Source organism: Canis aureus, chromosome 15 (assembly GCF_053574225.1).
Source record: "Canis aureus isolate CA01 chromosome 15, VMU_Caureus_v.1.0, whole genome shotgun sequence".
Lineage (NCBI taxonomy): Eukaryota > Metazoa > Chordata > Mammalia > Carnivora > Canidae > Canis > Canis aureus.
This window is the reverse complement of record NC_135625.1, coordinates 37,608,772-37,623,924: the sequence shown is the minus strand read 5'-3', so window position 1 is coordinate 37,623,924 and position 15,153 is coordinate 37,608,772. Positions and strand designations below refer to the sequence as shown.

General features: G+C 40.1%; 1 long non-coding RNA gene across 1 annotated transcript in view; it reads left to right on the top strand.

Annotated features, from left to right (window-relative positions):
* The first annotated feature begins 9,490 nt into the window (after positions 1-9,490).
* The window catches only part of LOC144284526 (uncharacterized), a 46,623-nt gene continuing 40,960 nt past the window's right edge, over positions 9,491-15,153 (top strand). Inside the window, exon 1 of the long non-coding RNA XR_013352960.1 lies at positions 9,491-9,604. This is a non-coding gene — a long non-coding RNA (uncharacterized LOC144284526). The remainder of the gene's footprint in view (positions 9,605-15,153) is intronic.

The following is a 15,153-nucleotide window of genomic DNA, read 5'->3' as shown; positions in this document are numbered from 1 at the left end:
TGGAAACGTGTAGACCAAATGTCCAGATGAGTGACTGGCATTTTCTCTTCTCAAACTGGTGTTTTTGGCAATAGTAGACTCAATATTGATGTCTGTGTTCTGGGGGAAATAAGTTTCTCTGTTGCCATATTTCATTTTTAATAATATTAGTTCAAATTTCTCCAGTGCCTCTCATTCCATTAGCTCAAAGCACTTTTCAAACCACTAATGAATTACACTGGCTGCCATTCCAGCAAGGCAGAAAGCAGCCCATCCATTTTCATAGCAAATGCTTCACTTCTAGCAGCACCAGCCCTTAGAGAATAGCCACAATTTTAAAAAATATATATTTTTTATTATTTTCTCACTTCCCATTTTATATCTTGCTTCACAGGTAAGTCTGGAGCATTAAGTAGCTTCACAAGATCGTCCAAAAGGGGAGAGATCGCACCTTCAGTCCTCACTAATTTTAGTCTGTCCTACATCTTACATTATCCACTGGAGATTGATCCAATCAGTTTCTAGAACTCTCCATGGGAGGCCAAGAGAAGGAGGGAAATGCCCCCAAATTCAGTTTCCTATCAAGAGACATATCCATTACCCTTTTAGCATTCATCAGTGGGAAACAGAAAGGGTGGAAAAGAACAGGTTAGGTGACAAAAGTTATTTCCCAAAACTGAGAGAATCATTGACAACATCATCCATTATAAGGTGAGGGAGAAAGCAATTGTCAAAGAGAACAACGTTAATTTCAGATCCATTTAAATTCCAAGTCACTTTTTCGGAGAAATCCATCCAGAGTGGAGTCCTTTTGGGTTTATAAACAAACAAATGAGATGAAATGAAAGCAACTGAATGAGTCTATTTGCTCTCACTTCAAGCAATCGAATATGGTAAGTTCTACAGTTACCACTTCTGAAATTTCTGTTTTTAAAGCTTTTCACCAAGGGTAAGGAATGACTTTGATCTGCTCTATATGTACAGTACTGATCAGATTAAAATATGTAAAATAACAATGATGTTGTTGCCCAATTTGCGTTCCACAATTACTGCTTTTAGGTCCTTAACTGCATGTTTCTATTCCTAGAAAATTTGACACTTTTGTTCACAAATATATATATATATATATTTAGATTTTTATTTATTTATTCATGAGAGACACAGAGAAAGAGAGAGAGAGAGAGAGGCAGAGACACAGGCAGAGGGAGAAGCAGGCTCCATGCAGGGAGCCCGATGTGGGACTTGATCCCAGGACCCTGGGGTCAAGCCCTGGGCCAAGACAGGGGCTCAACCACTGAGCCACCTGGCATGCCCCAACACTTTTGTTCTTTTTAAAGTATATAGACCTTCCATTTGTCCTGTAGGCCCAAAGGAGTTAGAAGAGCCCTATGTCCTAAGTGACACCCTTATGGCTGCATGTACAGAAGAAGGGTCAAGCTTCACAGCCAAGAATGAGGTGGAAGGAAAGCTTTATATGAATCTCAGAGATCATAATATTCCTGCTTTGTGAGAAGTGTAACAGAATGGAAGAGCAGAAGAGGAAGACTCTAGGGAAATGCAACAACTTACTAGAGTCTTTAGAGTCTGAATTTGATATGGTATTGTAGTACTACATTATAAAATCTCAAAGTATCCAACGTTTTCATAGTTAAATGGTAGTTCAAACATATTCTGAAGTCAAATGTAAAACCTATAAAAATTAGACCACAACATAGTAAAAACAATCCCAAAAAGGCACCATAAGTGCTCCTATTTTGCAGAGATAACGAAGGGCCTCCGTTACAGCCTGTCTGGATATGCGTAGTGTTTCAAAACACACCCCTGAAAACAATGAGGTAGAAAAAGCTTCCACAGAAACCCGTAGTAACTCCCCATCGACACCAGATGGCCTTCCACTGCCAAGTGTTCTCTTTGTGTTTCCCCCACATTAAAGAAAAGTGACAGATATTCAGAACGCTGCGATAAATACTAAATATAAGTGTGTTGTAAGCATTTTTAGATAAGTATATCAGCAAAATTTAAAGCTATAGAAAAGCAGAGATTACTTGTAAAGGTTTTTTTCTCTAAAGAGCTCGGCATATTAGTTTATTGATATAATCCTATCTCATCATTGATATTCATAACAATTTCTTTTGGAAATAGAAAAATGGATATTGCTCTTTTTATTTGACTAATAGAGATCAATGAGATACATAGAAATCAAGTTATGCTAGAAGTCAGTGAGAGAAAAGAGAAGGATTTGGAGGAATAGAAATCACTTGGACCTCAGAAACTTAGGTAACAATTGGATAAAATATAAATTAATAAAGTCACCGATATGTCATTTTCTATCTTCTTTATGAAATCACCTTTAAAAAGATCAGTCTCAGGCCTCAGGCAATATATGTTAAGGTCCCAGAATAAAACGTACCTTATACATGTTATTCTATACTCCTATGCCCTCCCTTTGCTTTTTGTTCTTTAGATGTTACAAACTGGAGTATATGCACTTGTGATACCTCACTCAAGATGGAAAGCACCAGTAACTGAGTTACTTCTGTTGCTATGTAGCCCAGACTCAACATGAATAAACAGAGCATATTAAGACAGAGGGACCAGATGAATTTCCCTTAGAATTTCCATTCATGCTACTGAGGAGGTAAAACACATCTTCACATAACCCCCTTGGCACACACTCCTTGATAAAGGGCATGGATTAGATTGCTTCAGTATGCTTTCCATAGTTGTATCAGGCAGTTAAAATGATGTCACTGACTACCTTGTGTCACTGATAATGGTGATTGCTTTTTTGTTTAAGCATTGGGTTTTATTTAAGGTTGGATGAATTACCCCAGAGAAGAAAAAAAAAAAAATCTGCCACATTAAATTGATGCTCAACGTGTAAATTTTGCATCTCTCCCAAAGCTGGCTTCTGGCTTCCAAAGATCTTCACTTTCTGTTTATACCTGCTTAGCATAGTACCAAAAATGTCATGGTTACCTCCTTGTTTAAGTGCTTCTGAAGGGCAGAGACCACATCTTTCCTGACATAGCATGGTGTATTGAACCACTTTGGGATGAGAAAAATATGGGTAAACAAAAAAACTTGGTGTGTTAAATAAACTTGTTGACATTAAATCAAGAAAAAAAGTGTTTTTTTTTCTTCCAAGTGTTTGACATAGTCGTGGATAAGATTTCACCAGCTGACTGAGACAGGAGCGACTCTCCATCAGGGGCTCTGGGTTCTGGATGATGTCACTGTGCCATGGCCAAATATATGCTTTTGCTGGAGCCACACAGCATATAACATGAATGTTGGATCTAGACAAAACTAATGGAGCTAGTAAAAACTAACCCAGAAGATCTGATATCCTATGTCACCTACCTTTATATGTGCATCCCTATGTTTAAAAGCTCACATCTCAGTAAGTATTCCTAATTCTTGAGGATAAGCTACTCAGCCTGACAAGGACCAATTCCACCTGAACAAGTACAGAGGAGAAGAAACAAAAGCAAGAATCAAAGCATCATAGAAAGGAGAAAGAAGGCCAAACCCACTGCTCATTTGTTTTCCTTATTCTCCACAAGCAATAATAGTGCCTGCTCTCTATGCCACTCAATAGAGAAGGGTAGGACTGGTGATGCCTAAGAGCTGTTATTCTCACAATAAAAAAAGACATTTTTTCTAACTTTTTGGGAGGTGGGACCTGGATTTTAAAGTGTTCTAGCTAAGTTTCTCTTTGTTACATGGGTTTGGCATAGCTCAAAGGAAGAAAGGTTGAGTATCCCTGTTCATTTTGTTTAGGAACCATGGACCTACATGTGAATTCTAGTTTTACCACCTTTAGATTTTGTAAATTCTGAACCACTTCACTTCCCGTAAATGTCAGTCTTGGCTTTTCTTTCTTATTATCCAAGATGAATGGGGGCTCCCTCTATTCCTTCCCACATTTCCAGGCACTGTTAGCTTATAAGACCATAGCATCTAATTTAAGAAATTGTTTCTTCATCCTGGTTACTGTCCCATACAAATTAAGGAAAATGATCTGGCTTGCAGAGCATCAAAATTGAAATATTTTTCAGTTTCTTCACTAAGAACTCATTTTGCAAAGATCCTCAAAAAACATCTTCCCTTTCTCTCTCCCTCCTTCCCTTATCTCCTGCCTTCTTCCTTCTTTCCTTGTTTAACATTTTGTGCAAATGTCCCTTTATTTACCCCTTAATTCTGTATTGCCCTATATGTGATCCAGAGTGTCCCTCATATTCAAATGAAACAAAACAAAACAAACTCTCTTCCAGATTTTTTTTTTTAAGTGAAACAACCTATGTACACATATACATGTGACTTTCTCACTTTGGGGTTGAAATAATAAATTATAGGGGACATGCATCTTCAGCTTTTCTAGGTAATGCCAACTTGTTTTTCATCATAGTCTTAATAGTTTTGCTCCTACCAGCAGTATTGAGAGTTCTGTCTTTCTTGGTCTGGGCCATCCAGGGTGGATTGTTCAATTTGTTCATTTTTGCCAATCTGATGGGCATATAATGATATCCAATAATTTAATGAGCATGGCCTCGATTGCTAAAGGATTTGAGCTCCTTTTCAAATATTCATTGACCATTGGATTTCCTTTTTCCCAAAATGCTTATTCAAGACTTTTAGCCATTTTTCTATGGAATTCCAGGAGCTCTATTTTTATAATTAATACAAGCCCTTTGGCAGTTAAATGTGTGGCAACTATCTTTTCCCGCTCCATGCCTTGTCTTTTTGCTCTGTTCTTACTTTTTTTATGAATAGGAGTTCTTGGTTCTAATGTAGTCATCTTATTAATCATTTCCTTTATGGTTAGTGCCTTTTGCATCTTTTAAAAGACATTCTACCCTATCCTGATTTTATCAGTTCAATTTTCCTCCCCTTGGTTTTCAAAGAAGATTGAGTTTACCAGGCACTTGAAAGCTGCTGATTCAGCCTTGATTCAACAATGCTAAACCATACTTAGAACAATACTTTCACATTAAATGGAAACTGCTTCAGTGGCAGAAACAATATTTTATCCTTTTATTGGTATGATGGCATTGTCAAATCTTCTCATTGTTTGTAGACCTGTAGATTTGCTGGTTTAAGGCAAAAGCTTTCACATAAAGTCATCAGTAAAAGATATGTCCCTGCTGATAGCTTGATCTTAGAGGAAAAGCTACAGAAATATGAGTCCTTTACTAGGTGAAGTGGTAAAAGGCAGAAACAATGGTAGGATTACTAAACTATCATTTAGTGTGCATTGAGTTTATTCAGGATGTAAGATTTTCCCTCTACATTGATAAAGGAACTTTAAAAAAAAAAAAAAAAGCAACTTGTGGAATGCCCGGGTGGCTTAGTGGTTGAGTGTTTGCCTTCGCTCAGGGCATGATCCCAGATTTCCAGGATCGAGTCCCCACATCAGGCTCCCCACAGGGAGCCTGCTTCTCACTCTGTCTGTATCTCTGCCTCTCTCTGTGTGTCTCTCATGAATAAATAAATAAAAATCTTAAAAAAAAAAAAAAAAGCAACTGGTGCCAGCCCAGCTCGAAAAAGGTAAAAAAAAATAATAATAAATGATAGGGTAGCAAAATCTGTAGGACACAGTTAAAATCTCATAACATATTCAGCATCTTTCTGACTATCTATATGACCAGAGAAGTATGGTACTTTTTATCCAATGGCCTTTGGTTTTATAAACATGGTCAAGAACTTCCTCTTAAGAGACCCTCCACCTCCTTACTGCGGTGAATATTCCATACTCTACTCAGAAGTGTGTCTTCCTGGTACCCTGATTAATGTTTACCCCCAGGCTCAAAGTGCCCATTCAGACATGCCAAGGCTTATAGGCACAAATCAGAAAAACAGAGCCACAAATCATTCTCCTTAAATAAAAAGGTCAACTGGTATTAAATTAGTTCATTTACAGAACTCATTGAAATTAGCAGCATGTTCTTAAATTGCTTCTTGATTGAGGACATTTGCCTCATTAATTCTGAACAACCTGAGAAGACTATTAAAATCTCACAGAAAAAATTGACCAAAGGACAAGATGCATAATACCCTTTACCTTGGGGGGCAAATGGTAAATCCCAGAAAATATATACATTGAGAGAGAAAAATCTAAGATGAGGGAGTTTAACTTCCACGTTCTACCAAGGAAGTCTTCTGTGTGTGTGTGTGTACATGTGTGCATATGAGCACACATGCACATGCGCAACAGCCAAAGAGAACTTCCTAACACACAAACCTAGTCATATGATTCTCCAATTCAGTGATTCCCTTTTGTCTTTATTTTTTAAAAGATTTTATTTATTCATGAGAAACACAGAGAGAGACAGAGAGAGGAAGAGACACAGGCAGAGGGAGAAGCAGGCTCCATGCAGGGAGCTGGAGGTGGGACTCGATCCGGGGTCTCCAGGATCACACCCTGGGCTGAAGGCAGTGCTAAACCGCTGAGCCACCCAGGATGCCCCCTCCCCTTTTGTCATTAAATAAAGCTCCTGAAGATGTAGTTCTGGCTTACCCTCTACCTACCCTGCTAGTCTATACCACACCAGACTGTTTGTTTTCTGAGTTCGCCATTCTTGGGCTCATTTTGGAAGCTTTTCATGTGCTTCTCCTTCTGCTCTCTTAGCTTAGGCCAATTTCTCCTCATCTTTTAGGATTCAATTCAGGTATCCCTTTCTCTGAGAAGCCTTCTCTGAATCCAGCATGCCACCCTGGGTGTCCCCTTTCACAATTCTCCTTACCATGAATCCCTACCACATTAACACAATTTCCTATTAATTCTTCTGTCTCCCTTACTACATGTTTTACAGAGACAGAGACTATGCCTTATACACCATTTTATTTCTGGCACATTTACCTGGGTCTTCATGGGAGCTCAATAAACAGTTGAGTGAATGAACAAATGAATGATTTGATTAGCTTAGCTCTTACTGAGCTCTTTCCCTGTACAAAGTAGTACATGATCCCACTATATTGGAACTTGTCCTCAATAAGCATTCAGTATTTTACTCAAGAGTCATACACACAAGTCACTAGAGTGTAAAATACCAGAAGTTTCTAATAATGGGCATTTTGAAGAGCGAACTTGGAGACATCAGGGAATCCTGCTAGTGTGGGAGAAGGTGGACAATATGATACAGTTCATTTGATTATTAGCTGATGATAATGTAGGATTTGGATAAGAAAAAGAAGGGATGGGTCACCTGGGTGGACCAATTAAGTGTCCAACTTTTGATTTCAGCTCAGGTCATGATCTCAGGGTTGTGAGATCAAGCCCTATGTTGGCCTCTGCTCAGTGAGAAGTTTGCCTGAGATTCTCTCTCTCTCACTCTGCCCCACCATGTGTGCAATTGTACTCTGTCTCAAATAAATTTTAAAAAATCTTAAAAAAAAAAGAAGAAAGAAAAAGGAGACAGGGAAGAGCATTCTAATCCAGGGAAAGAATAATATGAGCAAAGGGCTAAAGGAAGAACATTATTCATACATTCTCTCATGTATTAATCAGTCGTTGAAAACTTATTGAATACCTCTTTACTATGGCTTAGTCCCTGGGCTAGGCACAAGATATTCAGTAATGAATTAAACAAACTCAGTCTGGAGAGCCTGGGTGGCTCAGTCAGTTAAGTGTCTGCCTTCAGCTCAGGTCATGATCTCAGGGTCCTGGAATCAAGTTCTACACTGGGCTCTCTGCTCAGTGGGGAGTCTATTTTTCCCTTTCACTCTCCCTCTGTGCTCTCCCCTCACCTTTCAAATAAAGAAATAAAATCTTAAAAGAAAAACTCTGTCTTTGCTCTGTTGTAATACTCTCATCAAGAGGAAAGAAAAATATTATATAGTGAATTATATAGTTATTATATGCTTTTAACTGTAAAGGTACTATATACTATAGATAAGAGAAACATCTTTAGCATCAGGAAAGTGGGATTGAAGGAGGGTATTTTTACAATGGGTGACATGTGAGCATGTTCTAGTCCTAGTAGCAGGGATCAAGGAGATGGAGTTAAGATACAAGTGAAAGAAGAAGTAACGAATAGGATAATGGATAATGTCCCACAAAAGGCCAAAGGGGATGGTCTCTAGAGAATATGGATGACCTTAGATTAAAAAAAAGGAAAAGAAGGAAAACAAGAGAAGATGAGCCTAGCCTGGGCATAGGGTTTGGAGATTTGGCCGCAGAAAGTTGAGGTTGTACTTGTGGTCCTATATGAAACTGGAGACCAGATAATTTCACAATGGTGAAAAGAAAGTTAGAAAAAGGGACCACTCTCAGAGGTTTGAAGAGCATGACTATGAGCATCTGTGAAAAGAATCATGGAGTTCGGTGTGACTTAGGGTTTGAGTTGTGGAAAATTAGGTTGGGGTAGAAGGTGGGGCCAAATCATAGGTGGCACTGGTTATAAAGCTTAGTATGCTTATCCTTCAGCTTCTGGCTGCCTTACTAGAAAAGAAGTGGGAAAGGAACACCTGTCTAAAAGCTACCTTTTTATTATTAAGTAAATGAGGTTTTTAAATTTAATTTTTAAAAGATTTTACTTATTTATTGATGAGAGACACAGAGAGAGGGGCAGAGACATAGGCAGAGGGAGAAGAAGGCTCCCTGTGGGGAGCCCGATGAGGGACTCTATCCCAGGATCCCAGGATCATGACCTGAGCTGAAGGCAGACACTCAACCACTGAGCCACCCAGGCATCCCAATAAAAGAGTTTTTAAACACCTTTATTCTTGGTTGTGCTAAAGGAGAGGAAAAGGTCTTGCCTTTTACTCTGTGTTACTCTGACTGGTGAAAGAACTGATTCATGGAAGAAAGGAAATCACAGAGCACCTCTTGTTGAAAAAGTGCATAGACTGCCTCACGATCTCTGCATTATCAGCAGACAGAGCTGGCCCTCATTAGTGGTCTGTCATAGACGATCAGATGGTACCATTACCCCAGATTGCTGGAACGGAGCTTGGAGACCATGTCATTCATTTACCTCATAGCCCAGCTCACAAGGAACTTTTGGAAAGTGAAACCCCCTGCAGCATCCATCATTACACCAGGGTCCCAGTGTGGTTCCTGGATGACATTAAAAGGATTATTAAATTCTGTCTTCTTTGGGGCACCTGGGTGGCTCAGTTGGTTAAGCATCTGCCTTCAGCTCAGGTCTTGACCTCAGAGTCCTGGGATGGAGCCACAAGTCGGACTCCCTGCTCAGCGGAAAGTCTGCTTCTCCTTCTCTCTGCCCCTCCCCCTGCTTGTGCTCTCACTCTCACACTCTCAAATAAATAAATAAATAAATAAATAAATAAATAAATTTTAAAAATCTTTTAAAAAATTCTGTCTTCTTTATGTATACAAAAAAAAATCATTTGGTTTGTCCAATTTCGAAGGACCTTATATTTCAAATTTGCTTAAGTTAGTATTTTGATTTCCAGGGCAGCGCCAGGCAGTCATATTTTGGCCATGATTTTTCACATTGTTATAGTTCTGAGAATGTTAGTTGGCCATAGCAACCAACTCCCTTCCTTCTTTCCGTTGCTTAGTGTCCTTTTCTTGATCCTATCAAGGGGTTACATATATCTTGAAACATAATCAAGAATATCATCCAAAACTGGGAAGGAAACATGGTCTGGGACAAAGGTAGGCTTCTATTTTCATCCTAATCTGTCTCGGTGATGCCTCAAATAGTGACTACCTTTCATTCTATGGAACAGCTGGAAACTACTATCATCAGGGGCCAATCTATCATGTCTCCTTTTCTGGCTTATTCATGGTCATCTTTGACATTTTTTTCTCCTGGGAGCATTCCTCTGAATGTACTCATCCTGAAATATAGGTAAATACCCCGCCATATCTTTCACCAGACTTTGGAAAATTATCTCAATGTTCCCGGTCCTGAAAGTCAAAGAAATGAAGTAAAAGGAAAGCCAAGAATCCAATCAGCATCTTGCTCTGCTCCTGAGGTTTACGTCAACCCTAGCTGATACTGACTTCGGAGGGAATCATGAGGAATGTTAACTATAGAACAAGTGCCTTGTTTGTTCACGCATATAGTTATGCGCAAGATCATTCTGATGTCTAAAACTATACATAGGCAAATAGACTGAAATATAAAAGTATATTCTGGAGAAAGTTTGAATAGTGGGCGTCCCACTACCCCTTTCTGTTTGCCTCCCTCTCCCTAAAAAGGCTCTACTTTCAATGTAATAGTCTTGAACTTAAGTTTTTCTATCATATCTAGAGCTCCTTTTATGTCAAATTACATAGTGTCAACCATAGAGGAGACAGACTTACTGTAAAACTGCATGTGCTCAGGTTGAGTTATTAATTTAGCCCCAAATTTCAATTTCAGACAGCCCGAGGCTGGCCTCCCTAGTTACCAATGCTCTCATCATCTAAAAGCCCTTTGCACCCCCTATAACCTTTGGCTACCTCATTACCCTCTCTTGCATAAATATGCCTATTGAGTAAATGAGTTGTAAAGAAAATGGAACAGAGCAATGCATGAGACAGCATGGAGGGGGTTCTCTACTCTGTCACCCCCAACTTGGTGACAAACTGGTCAGCATAACGTGAGTGCCAAGATAATTAGTGGGAATGTTCTTTATGGCTGTGTAATTTCCAGCACATCTTAAAAAAAATTCTCCACCTGACACTGTGTTCCAAGGTTACTTTTTTTAATGAGCTGGTATGCGTGAAATACTAATTCTGACACATAAAAACAGAACCACTGCTGACGAGGAAGCCCAATGTGGTTTTTCAAATCTTATTTTTATATTTTTAACTCCTAGTTTTTATACACAGATTATGTGGTCTGAAGACATAAAGGATACCACACTCCAAAAATACAAATTCAAAATGTTCAGACCAATTGAATGAGTTACATTTCATGGCTTCATCACAGCAGAATTTTATGCATCCACTGATTGGAAGTCTAAAAATCCTTTCCTTTTAGAAAACAACATCCTTTCACTATCCCGTAATTTCCACATTTATCTTTGCAAATATGTAGGAATACATTTATAAAAAATAAAAAAAAGAAATGAGAGAGTCTCATCTACAGCTGATAGTTTGTCTTCTTTTCATGACCCAAGCAAAATATTCAGCCACACTGTTAATCACCAGAGGCAGCTGAAAGAAAACACCAGAAAAAATGAAACTGTTTGGGTTCACTTATCTAATTCTGATAGGAATGTGTCACTTAGGAGGTCTTCTGGTTGTATGTCCAAGAGTGGAACAAACAATACACCTGTATTTATTATCTCCTTTAAGTGATTTAGTGATCCCACTCCTGGGATGATCCGTAGTTGAGCAATGACAGTGGGACTGTCCTTAGCATTCTGGTTGCTCATCATCATCTATGCAGTATCTTGATCGCCTGGCAACTACCAAACTCCCACAATGAAGTCAAGGCAGGGAATAGGAATGTGGGAAAGCCTTATTCCTAGAAAAGGTCTGTCTTTTTATACTAGAAGCAAAGCTCTCCCATCTCCCACACCTCACTTGATGTCTCATTGGCCAGTATTGGAACTTGAGTCCACTCCTAAAACAATAAAGGGAATGGGATTGCCACATCTAGTAACTCATCCCTGGGACTAGGAACAGGTCCAACTTCCACTGGGATGGAGGATCATTTTCTACCTTAAAATCAGGGGTCTGTTAGCAGAAAATAAGAGAAGGTCACTCGTGGGTAAGCAATTAATTGTGTCAGCCACACAGAGAGGACACTGTGTCTCCAGCCACTTGGATTATTAAGGTGTTTCTTTCATTAATAACTTATTTGCCTCTATGTGCCTTCCTCCATTAACTTCAGCTCACAGCTCAGTCCTGGGAGACCTTGGGGCTTCAGGTCAAGAATGAGATCCTCATTCTCAAGTATAGTGTACTTTCCAGTACCTAAACTATGACATGAACTATCTTCTCGGAACATAAAGAAATATTCTCCAAAACAGCATCAATAGAGCAACCAGGAAATGATACTTGAGATCCATACAGCCTGGTTAGTTTTTAAGTTTTTCATAAGCATTATTCCACTTTACCATTCAAAGGAAGAAATTGCAATTTAGGCAAGACCTAGATGAAATTCAGGGGAGGAAGCTGGCTTGCTCCTTCAAGGTTACATAGCTATTTGGTTACATAGGAAATGCTTAACCAGCGACCATCTGACCCAAATATAGAGCCTTTCTTCTGCTACTCTGAGGCTGCTCCACCTGCATCCACTGCCATAACTCTAGCCTGCTGGAGCTGCCACTCCCAGCCATTTTGCTGGTTCCACAAGGATAGCATCTTAATATAATCCTTTCAGTGTCACCTGAGTGGCTCAGTCATTTAAGTGTTCAACTGCTGAGTTTAGCTCAGGTCATGATCTCAGGGTCGTAAGATCGAGCCCCGTGTCAGGCTGTGGGCTAGGCATGGAGCCTGCTTAAGATTCTCTCTCCCTCTACCTCTCCCCACTGCCCCCCCATCTTACACTCTCTCTCTAAAAATACAAATAAATAAATAAATTCATTTCTGTTATCTTTCATATAATTTCATCTTTTAGACAAAGACAATGAGGTACAGTTAGAGCTAAATTTACTCAACCAAAGTTAGAGTAAGTGTCAACAGGGGGTTTAAGAGACAAGCCCATATCATTCCAAATTCTACACTCTTTCCAGCATATGGCTTCTAGACCACTTTCTTCCCCAAACAAGGAGAAAAGGTGGCAGAGAGGAAATGGAACTCAAAATGCTAACTTTTGTCTCCTAACCTCAATGTAAATTCTCAAAAAGCAGCTAATTCCCCCATCTCGAGGTTGGGAGATTGGACCAACAGCAGTTGGGAAGTTCACAGCAAACAGGGTGACCCTGCAACTTATTGTTCTAAGTGGAATATTTTTGAAAGTGGAAGAAGGCCCTTTTGAAAATTTCATCAGGATAACAGGTGTAAACAAGGATTGTCTTAGGAAAATTAGGACATATGGTTGCCTGAACTATAAACTATAAAAACAAAAGCTTGCAGGAAACAAACCCTTTGGGGAGTAAAATCAAGTAATATCCAATTTAAGATTCTGGCATCAATGTTCACTTTCTATGCTCCAATTCTATCTCTAAGAAACTATTTCCACTACTGCTCCATGTACAAAGTGCATCTGAATTGCTTTTACAAAGTGTAACTCCCCTTATAAGATTTAAGTCAGGGATGCTTTGGCTTTTTTGTTCCAGCAAATCTTGTTTATCTGCCTCTCCCGTCTCCCCAGCCTCATTCTCAGGCCAAGCTTTTAGGGAGGGAAGGTTGCAGGAGAGCCATATGATGAAAAGAGTTTTATCCGCTAAAACTGCGGGGAGCAGTGCACCATGGATCCGAAAGAGATTTTAAGAGTTCTGTTTGTGCTGGTTTTCCTTCAGTGCCCTCTAGGGAAAACTCTCTGGGAAGAAAATTGGCACTTGAGCCCGACAGGATAGTGGAAAGATCTTTGTTCAACTTTATAGACTGTGTTGAACTATTTGGGGGCTTTAAGGCAATCCAGCTGGAAGGAAGCGAGCCAGGAGCCCCTATCAGTAAATGCAGGTGTGATTCAAGAAAGACTGTAAAATTTGGGGGTTTTGTTTTGGGGGTTAGTTTGTGGGGGTTTTTTCCCCCATTTTTTGCTGATTGTGTGAGGTAAAAGCTTTGGGCCTTCTGCCTGCTGGGAAAATGGGGAAAGGTTGGAGGGAATGCTCTTCCACTTAGTCTGACTTCTGGAACAAGTACCCGTGCTGCCGAAGGCAACTCTGAGTCGACTGACCATCCAGGATGGGAATTACTCGAGGACAGGTGCATGCCACAAAGGCAGAGGGATGATTGCCCTGTCCGGTCACGTTCACTAGTTTCGCAACTGCCGTGGCATCTTGTACTCACGCCAGCCCTGGCCGCAGGACGTGTTGATCGCAGGGGTCCAGGCCCTTCCATTCTGCAGCAGGGATAGAAAAACACGCTTAGACTCTGCCCAAGCTGGCCTTTCGCTCCATCTGCTGCTTCCCTGCTACTCAGCCCCTGATTGATGAGAGAAGGTGGCTGGAGGGAGGAGGAAGGCAGCAGGGAGGGCTTCAGGTGCTCCAAATTAGGGATAATTCAGCATATTAGCCTAATGAAGTCAAAAAGTTAATTTGTAGCTGCCAGCTGTTGAAAGGAAAGTTATAAAGCTCCACAGCCCCACGCAGCCCAGGAGGGGGGATGCCGAGGCTGAGCGAGAAGCGCAGGGGACTTTGAATAAACACAATCAAGAGTGTTCAGCGGAGAAAAGCATGGCAGTGGCAGTGGCCGGGTGGCCTCATGGAAGAAGAGATAATGGGAAAAATGGTGGGAGGTGGCCAGAGCTCCAGTGGGCAGAGAAAGGAATATTTCTTTGCTCTGGCACTGGATCTAATCCCTGGTTTACAGCGCACTGATGTCAGTTGGTGCCAGGCCTAGAGCCTCCTGTTACTACAGGAATCACGGTGAGTGTCATTTCTAGGTTTCCAGCCTCCCCTGGTAATTTATATTCAGCTCCTTCATCCTCCTGTTTTGTTTTAAATACACAAACTAGACACTTTTTTTTTTAACAACAGTTCATCCCCTGCACCAACCCAGGGAGTGTGCGTTCTAGGACAAAAGCAAATTTTCAGTTGTCTTGCGGGAAGGAGAGCAGGTTCTTTCTTCTAGCTCAGTATAAGGTCCTGGTTGCTATGTGTTTCCCTATGTGCTCTTCAACTTCTCATGGCCCATCTATGTGCGGATCTTACTGGGCTTCCAAGTATACTCCGCTTAAGGTAATTATCCTCCTAACTTGGACCTTAGAGAAAATGCAAATTGTCTGGGCAGGTATTAAGTACATACTAGAATCAAAAAAACATACAGGTGAATAAATAAAAATAAAAGATTGCTTTATCTGTAAATACTTGTTTTAAATCCATAGAACTACTCTCAACAATTTCTCCTCCCAAGTATTTGGTAGTATTGGTATTATAGGATGTCTCACACTATATGGAGTTCATGTCTCTACAAACGTTCTTCTCCAGTAAACTGGCTGTTCCATGGCATTCAGGAAGAAACCATAGGTCTGAAGAAATATCTACAAAATGAATGAAAAGCTACTCTTTGATGGAAGCCATCAAAATCAACCCCAGTTCTTGCTTTTATTGTGATCAGATATAGAAAGCTGTTCACACACTTAACCAGCCACAGAAAGT